This window comes from Aquarana catesbeiana, linkage group LG03 (assembly GCF_042186555.1).
Source record: "Aquarana catesbeiana isolate 2022-GZ linkage group LG03, ASM4218655v1, whole genome shotgun sequence".
Taxonomy (NCBI): Eukaryota; Metazoa; Chordata; class Amphibia; order Anura; family Ranidae; genus Aquarana; species Aquarana catesbeiana.
The window spans coordinates 621,123,514-621,144,478 of record NC_133326.1 but is presented as its reverse complement, the minus strand read 5'-3'; the positions used below and the strand labels follow the sequence as shown (position 1 = coordinate 621,144,478).

General features: G+C 40.7%; 1 protein-coding gene across 5 annotated transcripts in view; it reads right to left on the bottom strand.

Annotated features, from left to right (window-relative positions):
- FGFR1 (fibroblast growth factor receptor 1) overlaps positions 1–20,965 on the bottom strand; it is a 131,846-nt gene that overhangs the window by 87,874 nt on the left and 23,007 nt on the right. The gene's annotated exons all lie outside the window — the stretch shown is intronic.

Below are 20,965 nucleotides of genomic sequence, written 5' to 3'. Positions count from 1 at the left end.
CATCGCAGCTTGGCCATTCAAATGGCCAGAGCCCACAAACCCTGAAGGTAGACTGGGCAAAGATGGAAACTCTGTCAGCACGCTGCTGGAGTGCTTTGTTTTAGGGTAAATCTGTCATAATGTGATGCATACTAATGCCCCGTACACACGGTCGGACCTTGTTCGGACATTTCGACAACAAAATCCAAGGATTTTTTCCGACGGATGTTGGCTCAAACTTGTCTTGCATACACACGGTCACACAAAGTTGTCGGAAAATCCGATGGTTCTGAACGCGGTGACGTAAAACACGTACGTCAGGACTATAAACGGGGCAGTGGCCAATAGCTTTCATCTCTTTATTTATTCTGAGCATGCGTGGCACTTTGTCCGTCGGATTTGTGTACACACGATCGGAATTTCCGACAACGGATTTTGTAGTCGGAAAATTTTATATCCTGCCCTCAAACTTTGTGTGTCGGAAAATCCGATGGAAAATGTGTGATGGAGCCTACACACGGTCGGAATTTCCGACAACAAGGTCCTATCACACATTTTCCACCGTAAAATCCGACCGTGTGTACGGGGCATAACACATTATGGAATTAGCCTGCAGGAGCCCAATTTTTATTTTTTGGGGTTTACTACCACTTGAATTCAGCAATGTAGTATAAGTGAATATTGGCTCACTTTAATTCTGTAAAGACAGAGGTTGCATAATGAGCCAATCAGCCTGTACTGCATTGCACAGTGCTGTCAATATAGCACTGAGAGGAGGAATGAGCACAGTGCTATTAGTGTGGGTATGCTCCATCAAAATTAGTAGGCTGGAGGTGGATTGGTGACCAAGCTGCATTACTGCAATGGAACAACTGAACAGGAATATGCAGTCCAATGTTGGGCACTAGTTCACAAAATGGATATTGGGGAACTGGGAAAGGTGCAGAGAAGTGCAACCAATTACATACAAGACATGGAGGACCTTGGCTATCAGGAAAGAGAAGGAGCAAATTGAAACAATACTTTATAGGTTTTGTTTACCTTCCTTTGGATCAGCTGTGAGTATAGGATTCTGTATATGGACATTTTCGATCTATTTTTTTTTTCTCTTGGTTGAACTAGACTTGTACCTTATTTTCAACCAAAGGACAGCCAAGCAGATAAAAATTTGGCCGATTCAGCAGGGGTTGGCCAAATTTTGATCCATGTATGGGCTGCCTTACTATGCAACAAGATGGTGTTACCCCAACCTGGCTATGCTATCTGGCAAAGAGTGCCTAAATCACAAGACTAGTTTGGACAGAATTACAAAATCTTTTGCAGCTAAAGCAGGTCATTTACATTTACCGGCCACTTTATTAGGTACACCTGTTCAATTGCTTGGAAACACAAATTCCTAATCAGCCAATCACATGGCAGGAACTTAATGCATGTAGGCAACTAGATGTGGTGAAGATGATTTGAAGTTCAAACCGAGCATCAGAATGGGGAAGAAAGGATATATAAGTGACGTTGAACGTGGCGTTGTTGGTGCCGGGCTGGTCTGAGAATTTAAAAAAACCGCTGATCTACTGGGATTCATGCACAACCATCTCTAGGGTTTACAGAGAATGGTCAGAAAAAGAGAAAATATCCAGTCAGCAGCAGTTGTGTGGGCAAAAATGCCTTGTTGAGGAGAATGGGTAGAACGGTTCGAGATGATAGAAAGGCAACATTAACTCAAATAACCACTTGTTACAACCAAGGTATGCAGAATACCATCTCCGAACACACAACACATCGAACCTTGAAGCAGATGTGCTACAGCAGCAGAAGACCACATCGGGTGCCACTCCTGTCAGCTAAGAACAGGAAACTGAGGCTACAATTCGTACAGGCTCACCAAAATTGGACAATAGGAGATTGGAAAAACATTCTGATGAGTCTCGATTTCAGCTGCAACATTCAGATGGTAGGGTCAGAATTTGGCATAAACACCATGAAAGCATGGATCCATCCTGTCTTGTATTTATGGAACAGGCTGGTATTGGTGGTGTAATGTTGTGGGGGATATTTTCTTGGCACACTTTGGGCCCCTTAGTACCAACTGAGCATCGTTTAAATGCCACGGCCTACCTGAGTATTGTTTCTGACCATGTCCATCCCTTTATGACTACAGTGTAAATATCTTCTGATGACTCCTTCCAGCAGGATAATGCACCATGTCACAAAGCTCAAATCATCTCACCACTGGTTTCTTCAGGAGTTCACTGTACCCCAATGGACTCCACAGTGACCAGCACCTTCGGGATTTGGTGGAATGGAGATTCACATCATGAATGTGCAGCCAAAAAATCTGCAGCAACTACGTGATGCTATCATGTCAATATGGACCAAAATCTCTGAGGAATGTTTCCAACGCTTTGTTGAATCTATGCCAGGAAGAATTAAGGCCGTTCTGAAACAAAAGGGGGTCCAACCCGGTACTAGCAAGGTGTATCTAATAAAGTGGCCGGCGAGTGTATATGGACAGCAACTATGAAATCCGTTGTCAGTAGGTTACTTGAGTTTAAATGTATGTTAAATTCCTTTGGGCCAAATACCCTTTCAGCTCTGGCATTTAAAATGCACACCAACACATGGTTTTAAAAAAATAAATAAAAATGTACTATACTGTACACCATACTGTTTGTGATAAGGACATTCCTGAACCGCAATGCACTTCACTTTATGAGCTCCTAATCACAGCAGCTGATTAAGCAGAGGATTTCTGTCTCACTAACCACCATAATACTTCATTAACTTAGCTTACACATAACAAGAATCCTCAACCATTACCTTCTCTGAGTTTGATAATGTTTAACTCTGTTCTTCACAGGAAGGGGTAAAGAGCACACAATCTCTGTATACAACACACTGGTGTCCATGTATACATTCTACCCAAGATTCACACTTTTTTTTTTTTTAATTGGGATAAATTGGAAAAATGTGTAAATTCAAGGGGGAATGTTATGTGAAATTATATAGATATATATATATATATATATATATATATATATATATATATATATATATATATATATATATATATATATATATATATATATATACACACATACACACACACACACATACACACATACATATATACACAAACAGGTGTTGGTCATCAAAGGGATTCTGCCCCAACACAAAATTACTTTGTGGACTCTGTTTTACTGTCCAAGAATTAGGATATTAGGATGCATCCTGGGAGTGTCTAGCGTAGAAATAAGGGTCATAATGGCACAGCTGCAATTTAGCCTGGGAGTCATGTGGTGCTACTGTGCACTTCCCCTGATGTGACCTGATCTGTGATGTCACATGAGCAAACAAAGTGCATTTCCACTTTTTAAGCCAACTTGGGAGAACACCTACTTTGTATTTGTTACCTATTGCCTATTGATATTTACATGCCATAACCTATAACAAATATTTTGAACCGGCTGCTTAACTTTTTACTTGCTTAAAATAATACCGTGCTTTCCCCTTCTAATTAATGTTAAGGGGGGCTGGGGAGAAAATGCTCACCCTAAATAACCCTGTGTGTACTGTGTTGCCAGATCTCATCAGTTGTAAGCTTGATGTGCACACTGTCTGACCTAACAAAAGGGTTAAAGATCTCAAGACTTGGGCGGTATATTGTATGTTAAACATACAAAATAAAATCTGTCCCCTAATTGCACATTGCAAGCTGCCTATAAAGTCCTCTGTATACACCTTATTACTTAAACAACAAGAAAAGGGAAGTATTTTTTAAATGAATTTAGGTATGTTGTGAATAGTAATACAGAGACAGTATAGGCTTCTTAAATTTGACTGCAAAAGGTAAAATACACTGCAAGGTTGGAATGGACATTACAGCTCTGCAGTGGTAATCTTGTTACAGCATTTCATGGCTTCATCAGGAGGGTTTCTAAGTGGCATTGGGCAAAGCCCAGTCCAGATTATGTAATGGGACATTTTCAAATATAGCTATAGCAATTTCAATAGGAAAAATATTAACTTCCACTTGAGGCTTCACTCAAAGATACCCTTTTTGTATTACAACCTAAGATTAAACCTGGGCCCCAGTGCATGATACAAGCCAGGGGTCTGTGCTTCAATCACATACCTATTGCTCCAGACAAACTTCCCCAACCCCCTCAACTTCTCTTCAGCTAACCTTCCCACCCCAATAACCCTTGTTTGCATTTACAGATTTTTACTGGAGTTGTCAATGGCCAACTTCTGCCTCCTTCCTAGCTGACCTCAGATTATGGGGTCAATTCACTAAGCATTAAATAACAGGCAAAAAAAAAAAAAAAATGCGGCAAAACAACACTTGCGGTAAATCAGTTTTGAAAGTGCAATTCACTAAGAATTTTGTGTTAAATACAGAATGCAGTGTTTGTTCAATTTCATGCTGTAATTTATAGCATTGAGTTGGTTGCTAAGGAGCCGGCTGGGAAGCCGACCGCTGCATACTTAACAACAGATGACTCATCAGCTGTCAGCGGGTTCCCCGCTGACGGCTGAATGTACAAAAAAAAAAAAAAAAAGAAGAAGAAGGAGGAAGAAGAAGAAGAGAGAAAGAAAACATCAAATCCCGTGGCAAATAAGGGCCTGGGATGGATTTTTAAGGGGAACCTCACGCAAAAAAAAAAAACAAAAAAACAAAACAAAACATGGGGTCCCCTCCAAAGTTCATTCCAGACCCTTATCCGAGCATATATGCTCAGATAAGGGTCTGGATTTTGCGGGGGCCCCATGCCGTTGGCTTTGTTTTTAATTTATCCATACCACGACCCTATACAGTTTTTTTTTTTCATAATTTTTATTGCCAGCATGTTTTTGTTTTTTTTTACATTCAGCTGTCAGCAGGGAACCCGCTGACAGCTCATGAGTCAGCTGTTAAGAATGTGGCGGCCAGCTTCTCCCCCTCCCCAATAGCAACCCACACTGTTTGACAAATACCGCATTTGATATCACCAGCAAAACCCTGGTCATATCACATTTTTTATTTTACTCTCAGTTCCGTTTGTGAATTGGACTTACGAGCTTACTGGATGGTTTTTAAACGATATTTACCAGCACATTTTTCATTTTGGGGTAAATAGCACATAACCGTTATTTTTTTTTTGTGAATTTGACTTTATTTACCGCAATAATTTAGGGAAATGAGTCACGTTACTGTTATTGCATGCGGTAAACGTTAGTGAATTGATCCTTATATATATTAGTGCACCAAAACTCTAAACTTTGTGAACTCAATTTTACACCAGTCTTGCTCCCTAATTAGCCCATTAAATATCTTTTGCTTGTAGTGAAAACACCTCAAACTTAAATTACCTTGGTTGAAGGCAGGCCTAAGAATCTAGAGGCATCCCAAAAATGTTTGCACTGCATTCCATATTTCCAGAATACTCAGATGACAGAAAGTAACCTTTTTTCCCGCCATGTAAGGAATACAAACGTCTACAATGGTAGCTCTTGTCTGTTCTTTGACTAGCGTGTATTTGTCAAAATACATGGGGACCAATTTGTAAAAGATTTCTAAATATGAACAGTCTAGAATACCCAACAGCAAAAGTTAAAACCAGTGTTGCCTGCATTTCCTATTAACAGCACCAATCAAAGCAACAAATGTCAATCAAAAGGCTGAAATTGATTGGATGCACTAAGGTAACAAAATTATTTGATAGCTATACATCATCTATTTGGATACTATGCGCCTTTCCATTCCTGTTTGCTGCTTGAAGCTTTTGTGTGAATGCGACTGGATTCTCTGAGGTGGGAAATAAGATTTCCTTTGAAATTAAATCCTTTCTACCTCCTCCCTTTGACCTCCCAACAAAGTAGCAGAAAACAAGATGAAATCTTAGAGCCACGTTAACCTTTCAATTCCATGGGGCAAACAGTCAACCCAATCTGCAAAAAATGTCTCCGCACATCCGTCACCTTCATTTCTAAAGTGTTAAAAATTAAATCAGAATGACAGCGTATACTCCTCACACAGGTCAGAAAATTCTATGGAAACCATTTCCTGGTTACAAAAGACATCTTGAAATAAGCATTTGTAATAATAGATTGAAAGTGGAGATGGTTTGGAAAAAAAAAAAAAAAAAAAAAAAAAAAAAAAAAAAAACACTACCACAACCCAATTTCAAATGTTTAGTATAGGTGTATGGTGGCCATACACTCATTGATAAACTATTGATTTATTTTGCTGTTGATCTCTTTGGATAGTAAAAGCTGTTCCATAGTCGACAAACCATTTGATCAAACACCCACTTCTTTATGTGTAGCATTTTGATTGGTGGTTAAGATACGGCAGTGACTTACGATCAGACGTTATCGATCGCATCTGTTTCCACCATATAATCTGACTGATCAGAATACAATCGTATTCAAGAACAAAGCATCTCAGTGCTGCCCAATAAGGTAAATCAATAATATTCTGTCCACATCTGTCTGATCAAGTCAATCAGAAGGGAAGTTAGGGCTTTTCAATTGTTTGCAGATTTATTTGATTCATTCATTTTCATAATCAGATAAAAAAAAAAAAAATTTTATATATATATATATATATATATATATATATATATATATATATATATATATATATATATATATATATATATATATATATATATATATATATACATACACACATATACACATATACACACACATATATACATACATATACACATACCATAAGAAACATTCTGATTGGTTGCCGAATTACACACAGATTTGTGAAAACAAAAAAAATCCATATTTCTTTAATGTGAAACACTTCGAATTTATTTAGACTGAAAAAACACAAAATTAACTTTTTTAAAAGTATATTTCCATTACAAAAAAAAATAATAATAATAATTGAAACGGTTTTAACATCCCCTAGCATTAATACTATGATGTCTTGAGTAAAAAAAAAAAAAAAAAAAAAAAAACTGCCAATTTTAAGGTTTCATTTTAACACAAGAGCAATTAATGCAGCAATGATTAAAGAAAAAGAAAACAAACATACACACACACACACACACACAAACCTTGAAGAAAAATCAGGAGAAAAGTAAAAGCAGACCTGTACATACCACATTTGGAAGGAATGCTAAAAAAATAAACAGGAGGGGAAACTAATACAACATGTTTAAAGTGAAAAAAAAAAAAAAAAAAGGAGGAAAAAAGTTAAAAACATGGCTGCTTTCAAATGCAAATACAGCAAAGCATGGGATGCAAAACTTTAGTTAAGCTGATGCTGATGGAGAGTTAGCCATAAAGGCCCTAAACAATGCCCAACTAGGACAAAAGGTAGTGAATGGCTCTAAGCAGCAGGCGCTGGCTGGTTTCCATGGAAACACCAATGGGGCCTAGTTAAATTTTTCCCTTCTACTTCCTGAAGCATACAAAAAAGGCCTGTGGGTACCCTAATCCCAAAACCTCAGTACTGGGATGGGGGTCAGAAGTTTCCCACATATTAGAGCAGGAATAAAAGAAAAAGCACTCAGCCACATAACACCTTTTAATCCACATTCAACAACAGGGAAACTTGTTGATAATTTGGCCATCAAAAAGTAGTGAGTAATCAAGGGTCAAAACACAGTCGAATTAACATCAAGCTTATTGCATTAGGATATTGACAATCCCTGATGAAAATATCTCTCTAGATTTATGTTATTTGTGGAACCATGTTAATGTATAAGCAGACCCAGGGCAAGTGCAAGTGGGTCCATCCCTTTAAATCTAGAAGAAGCACTTCTGTCCCAGAAGGCAAATCACATTTCTCACAAGGCTACCAAATAAGATAGCATTGTAAGTGTGTATGTGAATCATATAGGGAAGATGTAGGACCTAACAGGGACTTACGGACCACACTTTTACTATATACAGACAACCCCCTCTGAGCACTGCTTTAGTACTACAGATTTTAGCTACTATACAAGTTTTCTTTTCAGTCTTGCAGGGGTATCCACGTTCAGCAGATCTTTGATAATGCACACAAAAAGGCTGGTCGCTTCCTAGCCCACTAGCAGGCTGAAGATGGCCAAAAATGGAGCTGCAGGTGGCCCTGTCAGGACCACTTTTGTCAGGTAGAAGAGTATGGGCCAAACATTAACTGAATCCAACCTGATGTAGTCACTATTCAGGTATTTGTCAGCCGTGGGTCCTGCTAGTAGGCAGGGGAGATTCCTCCATCTACATTGGATGAGGGAACCTGTTGATTTCTCTCGTTCTGCCCCACATCTAAAAAGGTGTAAAGCTAGCTATAGAGTTGTTCTGAAATATGCAGACTGGCATTGAATCCAAGCTGATCTAAGTCAGCAGACCCCACATGAAGGTCTTTCCGCATTGCTGTTAAAAGCAGGAGACACCTCAGAACAGGACCAGTCACTTTTATGCGTGCAATGTAGCATGCACTAATATATGCTGCTGTATTTTGCAAAAAAAAACAATGTAACTGCTTCCCTCTACATTGTGATGCATGTGTCAACACAGTTGGTGATCTGGAAAACAGCAAGGCGGATATGTTCTTGGTCCAGCGATGCCGGCTTATTGAACATAAATGGACAATTAAAGAGTCCAAACAAGTCAACACACGAAAAGGCACACGCAAGTGTGAAAGGGAGTTTAAGGGGTCAATCATACCATGTCCGTGGAGCTGTTGTGATTTGCACTGATTAATGCAGGTTCAATGCATTGGCACATAAAGAAAAATAGTTTTCTATGTGTCCTGTTAACCTTATGGTAATTTGAGCTGTGTAAAATTGCAGTATGTCTTCTTCTATGACAATTAAAGCCTTAAGGCTGGGTTCACATATGTGTGAATTGAATACGCGTTTCCAATTCACATGACAGGTGAGTGTGACCGGCTCTCAATGGTTCATACTGGTCCAGGGCAGCTGCAGAGCGGATTGAAAAAGGGTCCTGTGTGCATTTGGGTCCGGTTCAGGTGCAAATTCAGGCAAAACTTCAGACCTGAATTTTACCTGAACCGGTGAACAGACCCGCACTGGACCCCAGGCATGAACCCGTGGCCACATATGTGAACCCGGCTTTAATAAAAACATATTGAAAGTGACCTATCATTATTTGATTAATAATAATAATTCAACTTAATGTTTACTTGCAGAAAATCAATTATAGTTGACCTTTAAAACAGGAAACAAGGTGCATAGGAAAGGATCACTTGGTAAGCCCCAGAAATCATTTTACTAGTATGAATATTCTCAGCTGCTGATCTCTGATTTGGCCCTGTGATTTACTGTCCATCATAGCTCTGGACCAGTTCAACTAAATCCCCATATTGTTTTTTCACAAATAACCATATAGGAAGTAGCATGCACCAGATACAATCTGCCTACAGAAAATGGAGTGCCAGCTTTACAAATGACTCCTCGTTATTTACACGCATGCTGGGATAAATATCACTTAATTGCATGCTGGTAATTACTTTTTGGATTATCCCCAAAAAACTATCACTAGTTAACTATTCCCCTGTAAGTTGATTTGTTTTCCCATTAAACATTCAAATCCTTCATCCATCCGAGCCCAGGAAATACCTCTAGGACAGGCAAACACCCTTTTGTCTGCTGTGAGCGTGACTGGTGGGGGGAGGTCTTCATTAATTCTGCACATACAATCCAGGAGCCTGCTGACCCTCTCTGCCGGGTTAATAAAAGGCTCACAATCTTGAAGAATGCATTTACAAGCATTACGCAAACATAAGGAAATAAAACACAATTCTGTGTTAAAAAATAGACTTGTTGCCTGTGTTTTTGTCGTCGATACAAAAATGACTCTGCCTTTTTAAATTCAGTCAACCTTTTAGGAAAATACACAATCCAAGAACTAAACATTTCTAGAATTAACAACGGCAGTGTTGTTTAGATCAGCCTTTTTCAACCAGGGTGCCTTGAGTTTTCTTCCGGGTTGCCTTGACAAAATGCCTAAAAATTGCTAAAAATTGTATACAAGCCAGTGTGTGGATGAAGGATGCCTTTTAGTTACACTAAGTCAAAGGTTTTCATTGTGCACCATTACAACATTCTAGCTGCCAGCATCCTAATGACCAATGGCATCATTCGTTGATAAGAAGGATGTCAGTCACCTGCATAGCATCCTTGTTTGACCCTCCCCTGTCCCTCTCCATCAGTGGTGGGGTCACATTAGCTGAGTGATGGAGAAACATTGGAATACTAGTCAGTACCAGTTTGCAAAAGCATATTTACTTTGGAAGAATAAATCATCTAACCTTGGGTGTTCTACTTGGACTTTTGGATGTTGCTGCATTACATAAAACTATTAGAATAGTTTTTACATTTTAGAATGGGATGCCTCAAGACTGTCCATAATTCTTAAAAGGGTGTCTCAAGATTGTCCATAATTTTTAAAAGAGTGCCTTGACTGAAAAAAGGTTGAGGGACACTGGTTAAGATTACCTGTAAATATAACCAATTACTGGCAAAAAAAAAAACAAAAACCTTATTGCCTACACAATTTAGACTATTTGCACCACACAGCCGTTTAGTGAATATAAAGATGATTGTACAATAAGCAGTTTGGAGAGTTCAAAAAGGAACCTGTCGCTTTGCCCTTTTGGCCCCCACAAAGGATAAATACCCCAGTGCTGCCTTGTTCACCTGCTGAGCCAGATCCCTCCAGCATGGAACTTACATGGTTCTAGTCCTTTTCCAGTCCCACATAACAGTTTTGGGGTCGGATGATTGGCCACTTAGGCCCCAACACCGCTTCTTAGGAGAAAGAGGAGATGGTCATATGTGCCTCCATACCCAAAGTACTGGGAATTTGCAAGGGCTCAGCAAGGGAGTGCATAGGAGAAGGTGGTGTTTAGAGGACCTGTCAGTGGCTAGATCTGTTTTAATCTATTTCTAAAGCAAGTAATGATGTGAAGTGGTAAAAAGAATTGGAGAGAGCTCAGTTCAGTTGGGCAAAGCTATGGCAGACCTACAGAATCCATAGAAGGTACCAATTATCTGCACAAAAGAGTGGTTTTAAGTCTGATTTGCTGAAAGTCTGTGTGAGGATAGTAGCCATCATTTACTCTTTAGGTGGAATACAAAATCCCATTACATGAGGACTAAATCGATTGTGGTTGACAGGGTAGGATAGGGTATTGAATGTTAGTAATAACAATTGACCATGGGTTCCACACCTTCCTCACTAAAGATTACTAAACATATGTTGTGACTGGAGTTGTATTTGATAAAGACCAGCCACCAAGTCAAGTCTCACATCCATATCTGTGTGTAGGGCCAGCAACATTAGAATCAGGCAGCCAATCTCAGGAGAGGAAGGCAACTGTCACCTACTGTAGGGCTTGTTCACACTTGCTTTGGTCTCTGAAGAGCAATCCAAATGCAGATTGCTCTTCAGAGAGCATTTGGCAGGTGGAGAGGAGGCGTATTCAATCCTGGGCTTTTACCAGCCCTTAACTGCTTGTGTGAAGGAGCCCTAGAAGTGTGTGCACAAATGGGACAGTTATATGCCAGGTCAGTCCACACTGGCAAAACTCATATAAACAAATAGGAAGAAGTGGAAGAGATTCAATGAGATGTAAAAAACATCCTTATCCCTGTTTAAAGCTTTGTGAATTGAGAATATGGATGTGATCTGGAGGTTCAGTCAAAGCTAGCCATACACCTTTACATGTCTCTCAACAAAATCAGTTGATTCCCCTATCCAAGCTAAAACAGCTTGGATAAAGGAATCTCCCCTGCTGACTATTGTATTCAACTATGCCAAAACAGTGTCTGCCAATGATTGCTTGCAGTCACTGTTGGGCAAATTGTTACCCAAATATGAAAAACTAAAGCCAGCAGGGTACAGGAGAATTCTTTTTTGCAGCCTTTGTACACGAAGCACTATGAGGGTACCACATTGGTTGTTTGGCAACTGCAGAATGAAAAACGCAATCCCTATAAAATACTCTTGGTTTTTGCACCATGTGCCAAAAAAGCAATATTTCAGTTTTGGTTGAATGTCTGCAGACCGGATGGCCTGTTGGCTCCCTAGGTCACACCTTAATGTTTATACAAAGGACAAAACAGAGGCATTTGACACAAGAAATAAAACACTTGGCTGCTCGCACCATCACAGACAAAAGTGACCTTGTCAGGGGATAAAATAACTTCAAAACAGCAATACCCTCTGAAGGAACCAGGTTTGTAATTACCTGTTTGGCAGATCTCTTGCAAGCTCTGCGCTCCAATGGTGGGTGGGGTAGCGTCCAACCTACTGGTCATACACCATTGCCGTGTCTTACAATGACGGAGTCATGGCTTAGCTCACTTATCTCCATGACAGTGTCCCCTCCATCACATCAGAGTGTCCCCAACACTACAGAGTCCCTCCCCCAATCACCCAGTCCTCTCATCCATCCCTGATCCATGAGAAATGGAGTCTTGCGAGTGCTGCACCCCAGGGAAACTCAAATGGCACACTAGGATGTCAGGGCACTCTGGTTGCAAAACACTACTTGATACATTGGATGGTATCGGAGCAGAGGAGTGATGCTTAAAGCAGAACTATAGGCTTAATACTTACCAGCTCAAGACCCTTGGACAGGTATCTTCTTCTGAGTGCCGCTCTTTGAGCCTCTTAATTGGCCGGCGAGGGATGATATCACTCCTGTACATGCACATGAGGCCAGACTGGCTCGGCAATGGAAACCGAGTTGTGCATGTAGTGGAGGAAACACAGATCAGGCAGATAGGGGCATTTTATTGCAAAAGAGACCATGCAAGTCTCTTCTGCAATAAAAGCCTGCATGCTCGCTGTTGCTTACAGTGAAACTTCAGTTCCACTCTAAGCAAACCACCTGCTGGACAGAGAAGTATAAGCCCGCTTCTTTCAAAGAGTATTGCTGAACCCTTAACAAGTTGCTTTAATGGAAAAGTTCAGCCAAAGCTCATTTGGCTGTACTTCTGTGGATCACAGGAGTGCAGTTTGTTCTGCACTTCTGCGATCTGTTTTTAGACAGCAGATTGAAGTCACAGAGCCCGTCCAGGCAGGTCCATATGGTCGGGATCTGCTCACATGCCTTGACCGACACCCAGCTCAGCCTTACTGAGAGCGTAAGACAGCTGCTCCTGCCCCCTCCACAGCCCAGCACTCGAGTGGGCGCAGGGGGGCAGAGCAGAGAGCCGGTGACTGACAGTCACCATCTCTCCGCTCACGGGGAGCTGTGAGAACTGAGCGATCAGCTGTGTTTGATAGCTCAGTTCTCAGTGTTAGAGCCGGTGGGGGGCAGATGCAGAATGGGACCGCTGCATTCTTCTAGGCAAGTATGATTCCAATGAAAAAGGAAATCCCATACTTCTCTTTTAAGGATGAACTTTATTCGCTCCTTTGATTTTTTTTTTTTTAAAGTTTCATTTATCCGTAATGCAGCATTATCCTGGATTTAGACACTCACCTGCCCAGTGGATCCAGCATTGTCCTGCTGCAGCCCGCTGATCGGGTGCAGCAGCTCAGATTCCGTACCACCATCTTGGTCTTCCTCATTCCTTGGAAGGAACCTTTTATTTATTTTAATCAGTTGCTTAAATTATATCCTATGACCACAGGATTGGCACAGAGATAGTGCTGTAGTGTATTGCGTCTTGGAAGGAAGCTGCCTCTTTTGGGTTCAGGCAGGCGGCCTCTGATTACGTCAACAGTCCTGCCCACTGATTGCCGTCATTCCCTTTTCCTGCAGCCTCCTGGGATATGTGATGTGGAATCCCAGGTGGCTGAGGCAGCAAGAACATGTCATTCTTGCCAAGGTGAGAACAGTGGTGGGTGGGGCCAGGCCTGTGTATGTATATGTAAAAAAAGAAAAAAAAAAAGAGAAGAAGTGCAAATCCATATTGCAGAGGGTAGCGGCTGTGCAAAGAGCCTTAGATAACCTGGGGGTGAAAGTCTACTTTAATATCAATTTTTATACAAATCAAAAAGGTCACAATACAATCCAAACCTACAAAAAGGAATAATAAAAATAAGCAAAACTGCACTTTATTTGTAAATTATCTGTTTAAAAGAAGGTCAGAAAGGTGTTACATGGGTGAGTGCTTTAGAATTTTAATTCTGTGAGCATTTTATTCTTCAGAAGAAGGATTAATTCCTGAAAAAAAAAAAAAAAAAAAAAAAAAAAAAAAAAAAAACACAAAAACACACACACACACATATATATATACACATGCAGGGCCCCAGCTGTTCCAGTTGGCCTCTGACCTTTTGCTTTTCTTAAGTGTGATTTTTGCCCCTCACCCCTCTTGTGAAGCGGGCGCTCCCCTCCCCCCTTTCCCTCACAAGCCCAGACACAAAAGCTTCCTCAGTGCTCCTTGCGTGAAGCAGCACAAAAATGTCGATGGCCCCTTTGGCTAATGAAGTGTATGGGTCAAAATGACTGTTTATATATGTTAATCTACTTCCTCTCAGTAGAGTGTGTGTGACAGAGCTCTCATTCTATACACAAGCTGCCGCCTGAATGGAAAGGCACACAAGCCTGCAATCCCCACATCAGTGGAAGTTATTATTTTACTTTTGGCACAGAGCTTTCACTGATCAGGAAATCCCATGGAACTAGTATTTAGCTAATAAAAAAGGGATAGGAAAAAAGAGAAAAAAAAAAATAACATCCACGCCACACACACACACACACATAAAGAGCCACATTAAAAAGTTTTTCGCTAGGATTTAAAAAGACCTTTGCTTGGTCTATGGTTGAGAAGATGGATCTAAAGCCAAAAACATGCTTTTGTTAGTTTTAGGCCTCATTCACAATGGCACTCCTGTATGTAGCTTCTCTAAACGCCAAAGTTATTTGAGAAGCATGCACAAATTTTAGGTCACCCAGATCACTTTTTCCTATATTAGACGTTCCTATGGTTAGCCACATTTAGGCTACATGCACACTGTGCGCCTATTGCCCGCATTTCCATGCGCCAGGGAGGATTGGGTGAAGTGTCCAGTCCTGCTGCCCGTCCAAACTATGACCGGCTTAGATACATTGCATCTGGATGTTGTACTGAGTGGTATTCACTTTTAGAGCCGTATTTGTTCTTACAAAAGGTATTCTGCATTCCAGGCAAATGTCCCTGAATGCTCAGGACCCTAAATGTGAGTACCGCTCGGTATAGCATCCAGCTGCAGCATATTTAAAGTTGTAGTAAACCCTAGTCTACCACTTGTACCTACAGCAAACCTATAGTAAGGCTTACTTGTAGGTACTGTGAATATCTCCTAAACTGGCACAGTTTAGGTGATATTCAAAGTGCATGCAGCCAGTGACATGACCGGTGCATGCGTACTGCCATACAGTGCCGGACCTTTAGAGCCCCTGTAGTAAACATCACGCCCTTGGCCACTCGTGTAGCCAGAGGACACAAAGCCAGAAGGAAGACCAGGGGAAGAGGTCAGCCCTCTCAGCGTTGACAGTGCAGCGCCGGGGGGCTTTGTTCTAAGGGAAGTCTTGCATAATGGGCTAGTATGTGATGCAAACTAGCCCATTATGACATTGCCTTGCAGGGGATTCTTTTTTATCCACTGCAGTTTACTACTGCTTTAAGCCCGTCGGACTTTAAACAGAGCGGGACACTGCAGTTGCGCCTCCTGGGCACGTAAATATTATTATTATACAGCAGGGATATGCAATTAGCGGACCTCCAGCTGTTGCAAAACTACAAGTCCCATTATGCCTCTGCGTCTGGGTGTCATGCTTGTGGCTGTCAGAATCTTGCTATGTCTCATGGGACTTGTAGTTCAACAGCTGGAGGTCCGCTAACTGCATATCCCTGTTATACAGGATTTATATAGCACCAACAGTTTGTGCAGCGCTTTACAAAATGGGGGCAAACAGTAGAGTTACAATTCAATACAGGAGGGATCAGAGGGCTCTGCTCGTTAGAGCTTACCGTCTGGAAATGAACATGCCAGGTTTTGATGCACAGAGGCTTAATGCCCAGTATGCATGAGGGCTTGGGAGTTTCTAATAGGATCCTCGATGCAAATAACTCTATTCTGTAAACACAGTTAATCTGAACGCACCCAAAACACTGGTAAAATGTACAGTGTGAATGGTACCATATTAAAAAAAAAAAATATAGCACTGGACCCTTAATGTTATCCTTTTGGCATTGCCATCTTAAAGTATTTGATGTAATCAATCTAGTTCCTGGGCAGGTGGCTTCTACACCCCAGAAAAGGATCCCCTCGGTCTCCTTGGCTTGTAGTCCAATGTAATAAAATTGGAAATCGAAGCTCCACACCACTGCCAAGAGGTCCAGATTTAACTTTTTTCCAATAAAAGTCAGGAGGACAATCCAAAAAGTAGCAGACTTTGGATCCTCCTGACTAAGTAAGTTATATCTGGACCTCTTAGGAGTGGTGTGGCACTTTCATTGAATTTTTGTCTGGTTTTTATGGCTTAACCCTCTCTAGTCATCCTGGTGATCACCGTCACTGGCATAGAAAGCAAAAAGGACATCAAAGGATTTGCAATTACGTTTAGTCAGTCTCGTTAACCAGGCATTCCATCAGGTCCTCATCTAATACAGCCACATTTCAGTTTTGCCTAGCACACACTGGAGTTTGCAGATTGCACAGTTAAGGAGCAGTAAGCTGGTCATAGATGTCTAAATGAAAAAAAGGAACAGATTTCTCCATCCACACAAGCAAGATGGATGAAAGAATCTCCCTCTGCTGGGACATCAGACCGATCAGCGGCTGCATTCTCCGATGCATAAAGATTTTCCAGGTTACTTGTTAACAGAAGTCAATCTATTGATCTACTTTTCTCAAATGGGGATGGCCACACACTGATCAAAATTTGTCAGGTCCCGCGGTCCTGTCACCCCCCCCCCCCTTCCTTCCTTTCTATCCTGACCCTTATTTCCTTGCTTCACCTGCCTTCTTTTTGCAACTGAGATTGTGCCTATGGCCGCCCTTGGTCTCCTTTGCTCTAGGGGGACCCTGGATGCTCAGATTAAGGGCCTACCTCTTGTTGACAAGCAGCCACCATTGCTACATCTCAAACTTTTTTTTTTTTTACCATCTCTACCGAATGTTCACCCTGACCTGTGGCGGGGGTAGCCATTGGACCCACACTTTACCCTCCGCTGTAATGCAGTGCACCTTGGACCCCAGTTAGTCGGCCCTTATGCTCTGGTGGTTTATAGGGACCTTTGGGTTATCCCATAAGGTCGCCGAGTAGACAGCTAGTACCTATAAAAGTTAATTGATTGTTATGCTCACTGAACTGCACCCTGCGCTGGTGAACATTTGTCAAGATGTTCTACTTATTTCAATACAAGTTATTGTACCAAAAAATTTGGCAGGTCCCTGCTGAACCTGCCGAAAATTCCATCCATCTATGGATCAGCTTAACTGGTCTCTAAGGAGCAGGCACATGAGGACAAATTCAGTTTGAGGAAAATGGAACGTAAGCACTGGGGATTTAGAATAATCCCAATATTAGAAGTTATCAAATGGTACTTAGACAATGTATCTGGATTATGGGTTGGCAGCTTCTCCACATCAATGGATCTCCACTTCCTTGGTTTGTATCTGAGAACCTAGTTCCAGACTTGAACCTAGAACATCCAGATGAATTTATTCTAATTTGGGATAAAAGAATTTTTCATACAACCAATGCGTTTCGGGGGTCAGAAAGCACCTCCTTCATCAGGTCTTTTGAGTATATCATGTAGGCTAGACTGAAAATTAGATAAATGGTGTTGAACCACATCATGCCAGCAGCTGTTTTAGGCAGCAATCTAAATTATACTGTGCTATATAATATTCATCTGGCTCAATAACCGCATACCTCGTTTTCAGTCGAGCATACATCTAAAAGCCCAGATGAAGGGGTGCATACTGACCCCAGGAACGCACTGGCACTACAGGAAATTCTTGTATTCTCTTTTGAAATAAACACACATCTCAACGTTCATATCTGAGCATTCAAATTTCCTTTGTGGCGCTTTATTCTCAGCTGGAGAAATTCAGGAACGTCTATAATCTATGTCTGGAGTGTATCTTGTAAAGGTTCACTGATGTTTTATTCAACAACAAAAAAGCATTGCTCTACCTCCTAAATACAATCGCGGCTCAGCAAGGTTAAACCGCACTAAGTATAAGTAAATGTTTACACTTCAGACGCTCTGCAATCAATGCTGACAGGGCAACATTTTTTAAGACATTTAGAGACTTTGGATTAAAAATACCAATATTTAACCAGAAATGTCTAATGTTCTGGAACCTTTTGTGCATAGAAAAATAGGGTGGTAGTGGAAAAAGTAGGTCTGTAATATGTGCTTCACCAGAAGCAATTTGCCCACTAAAGTGAAATAGAAGTTCGCAAATGTAACACAGTTCCCAAAGGTATCAGGTGTTACAGATGTGATCTGATATTTTGTTGGTTCAGCAACAATAATTTTAGCTTATATACCAGTAGGCAATTGATATGCCATGTTACTAATATTATATGCCAATTTGGTGTCTCGCAATGTTCTTTTTATAGTCCCATGTCTTTTTCATATTTTATACAGAATACAAAAATTTTATATTTTTAGTTTTTTTTTTTTTTTTTTTTTTTTTTTTTAAATCATCTGCTCTCCGTAGCACTAGGTTGTTTAGATTTGTCCCTTGAACTTTTTTTGCTGGGAAGATTCCTATATTTACATTTTTGATAAACTGTATAATCAGTTGAATCTGAATTTCAGAAATGCCAATCATCTTAAGGAGTGCAATAAATCTTCCATAAGTTATTAAATATCGAGAAGAAAAAGACAGGCTTGGGATCATCCATAAATGATGTCATGCTTTGGGAGGAGGTGTGCAGTCTTTTGTGAGAAGTAACAAGGGTAAAGTAAGGTTGACCTGGTGTGACAGCCCAAAAGTATTAATAAATCAAGATGGTGTACTGTCCAACCATTTTCTATAGGCTTTTTATTTGTTCGTTGCTTATTGGGGTCAGAAGTCTGACTTTATTGGGGTGAGGGGTGGAGGGCAAAACTGAGTGACTTTTATTGAACAACTATTACTAGCAGAAATTTGTTAAACTTGACCACTACTTAAAATCATTTAAACTAAACCTAAGCCTGTATAGTAAGCTGCGTAAAGTACACAAATGCACCTTCAGCTTTACTGGGACCCTTAATTAATCTGCTGCTGGAGCATCCCCCACCTTTTGGTTTATGGCCAGTGTAGACATCACCTCCCACCAAGCCCAAGTGCTGTCACATGAGACAGGCATTTATACAGGATATTAAGGGTGCTACAGCTATAATTGAAGGGATCTAATAAAGCTGATGATACACTCATGCACCTTTTCAAGCATAATATATAAGCTTAAAGTAGAACCATAGGCAAACCTAATTTTTTCCATTTTAGATTCAGTACTGGAAGGTTATATTTTTTTGCCATCTGTATACCATTGGGGAGATTTACCTTCACTTCCCGTCCCATAGCCAAAACAGGAAGTGAGATCAAATCCCTGCAAATTAAGGGAAGTCCTTGGGGACCCCCAGGTCACCAAAACTAATGTCCCCATTGGAAAATGTCCCATCTATTAGAAGGTTTTGCCTTTAGTTATACTTTATGTTAAACATTTTTTTAAAGTGGTTGTATACTATTTTTTTTGATGATTTTTACCTACAGGTAATAAGGCTATAATAAGGCTTACCTGTAGGTAAAACGAAGGGAAAAGAAAGTTTTGGCTATACAGATGCACTATAACTGTTGACAGACAAATCTTTGGTTAGCGATAGCAGTAAGGCTATTGATTTTCACAGCTGCAAAACTAACCATAATGGTGGGGAATGGTATTATTGTAACTTAAAAGTTAGGATTAAAAGGTTTTCCTTTTACACAGTTATTATTGGATCTGTTTAGAGTTTTAAACATGCAATAAGGGGTTCCTAAGACCTGTTAGAACATGAAAATGTAATCTGAGGTTCTTGGATGCAATCCTTCCTCCGATTTGCTAAGTTACACTGGTTAGGTAGGAAGCAAATCCTGACCATTGCAATGATTTCTAAATGTTGGCAGCTATCATTTGTTGTTGCATTGTGGAAGATGGGACTTCACATTCAGACACTCTCTAAGTGAGAGTCCTGCCAGCGATGTACAGACAAGATCTCTAGAACAGATAAAGGAGGTTCTGGTCTGGAAGGAAGCAATATACTGTATATTGAGAGTCTTATCTAGGAAAGCCTTTTTTTTTTTTGGAATGTTCCTCCCCCACAAGAGACGGACTTAAAGACCCCCCCCCCCCAGAAAACTCTCAAGTACCTTGTGTGGGTAGCACACTAAATCAGACACATTTTTCCTGCAAAAGAAAACAGGAGGCGAACAAGTGAACAGCAACACTTTTCACAACAGAAACCAGTATTTCGGGCACAGATTGCATAAGTTCTACCAGCAGCACCGCACAATGAGCCACAAGGTAATTATTTAGGCACAAAAGCTAGAAGTCTTGGGAATGACAATACACTTCTATACTCAATGCCCTAAGATTTCCCTCACCATTAGAGGTATAAACATAGCAAAAGAAATGCAAAAAAACAAAAAACTAAAAAAAAAACCCACACGGCCTATTGCCCATCCTTGGCTCTGAAAGCAGTGTTCACACTGAAGCATGGTCTCAGATCACTCGCCATTCTAAATACAGGTGACATGTTTACATTATAACTCATTTTTACTTCCCGCTTTTCATGCCCACATTATCTTGTGTCTAGATGTAATCCTATCTGTGTCGGTGCATACAGCAATCAGTAACCTGGGGCTGTGTTCTGCTCCATGTACACCAGGCTGCCAGAGAGGTATGCATGCTGTTTACCCAGAAGAGGAGTGCAGACAGCCTGAGGCTATGGAAAGGAAAGACAAGTTCTTTGCTGGGACAAAGGCAGGACAGGAAGTCTGCGCTGGATTAAGTTTGTGCCTCTGGGCTGAGAACCTACTTAGTTCCATATTAGCAGCT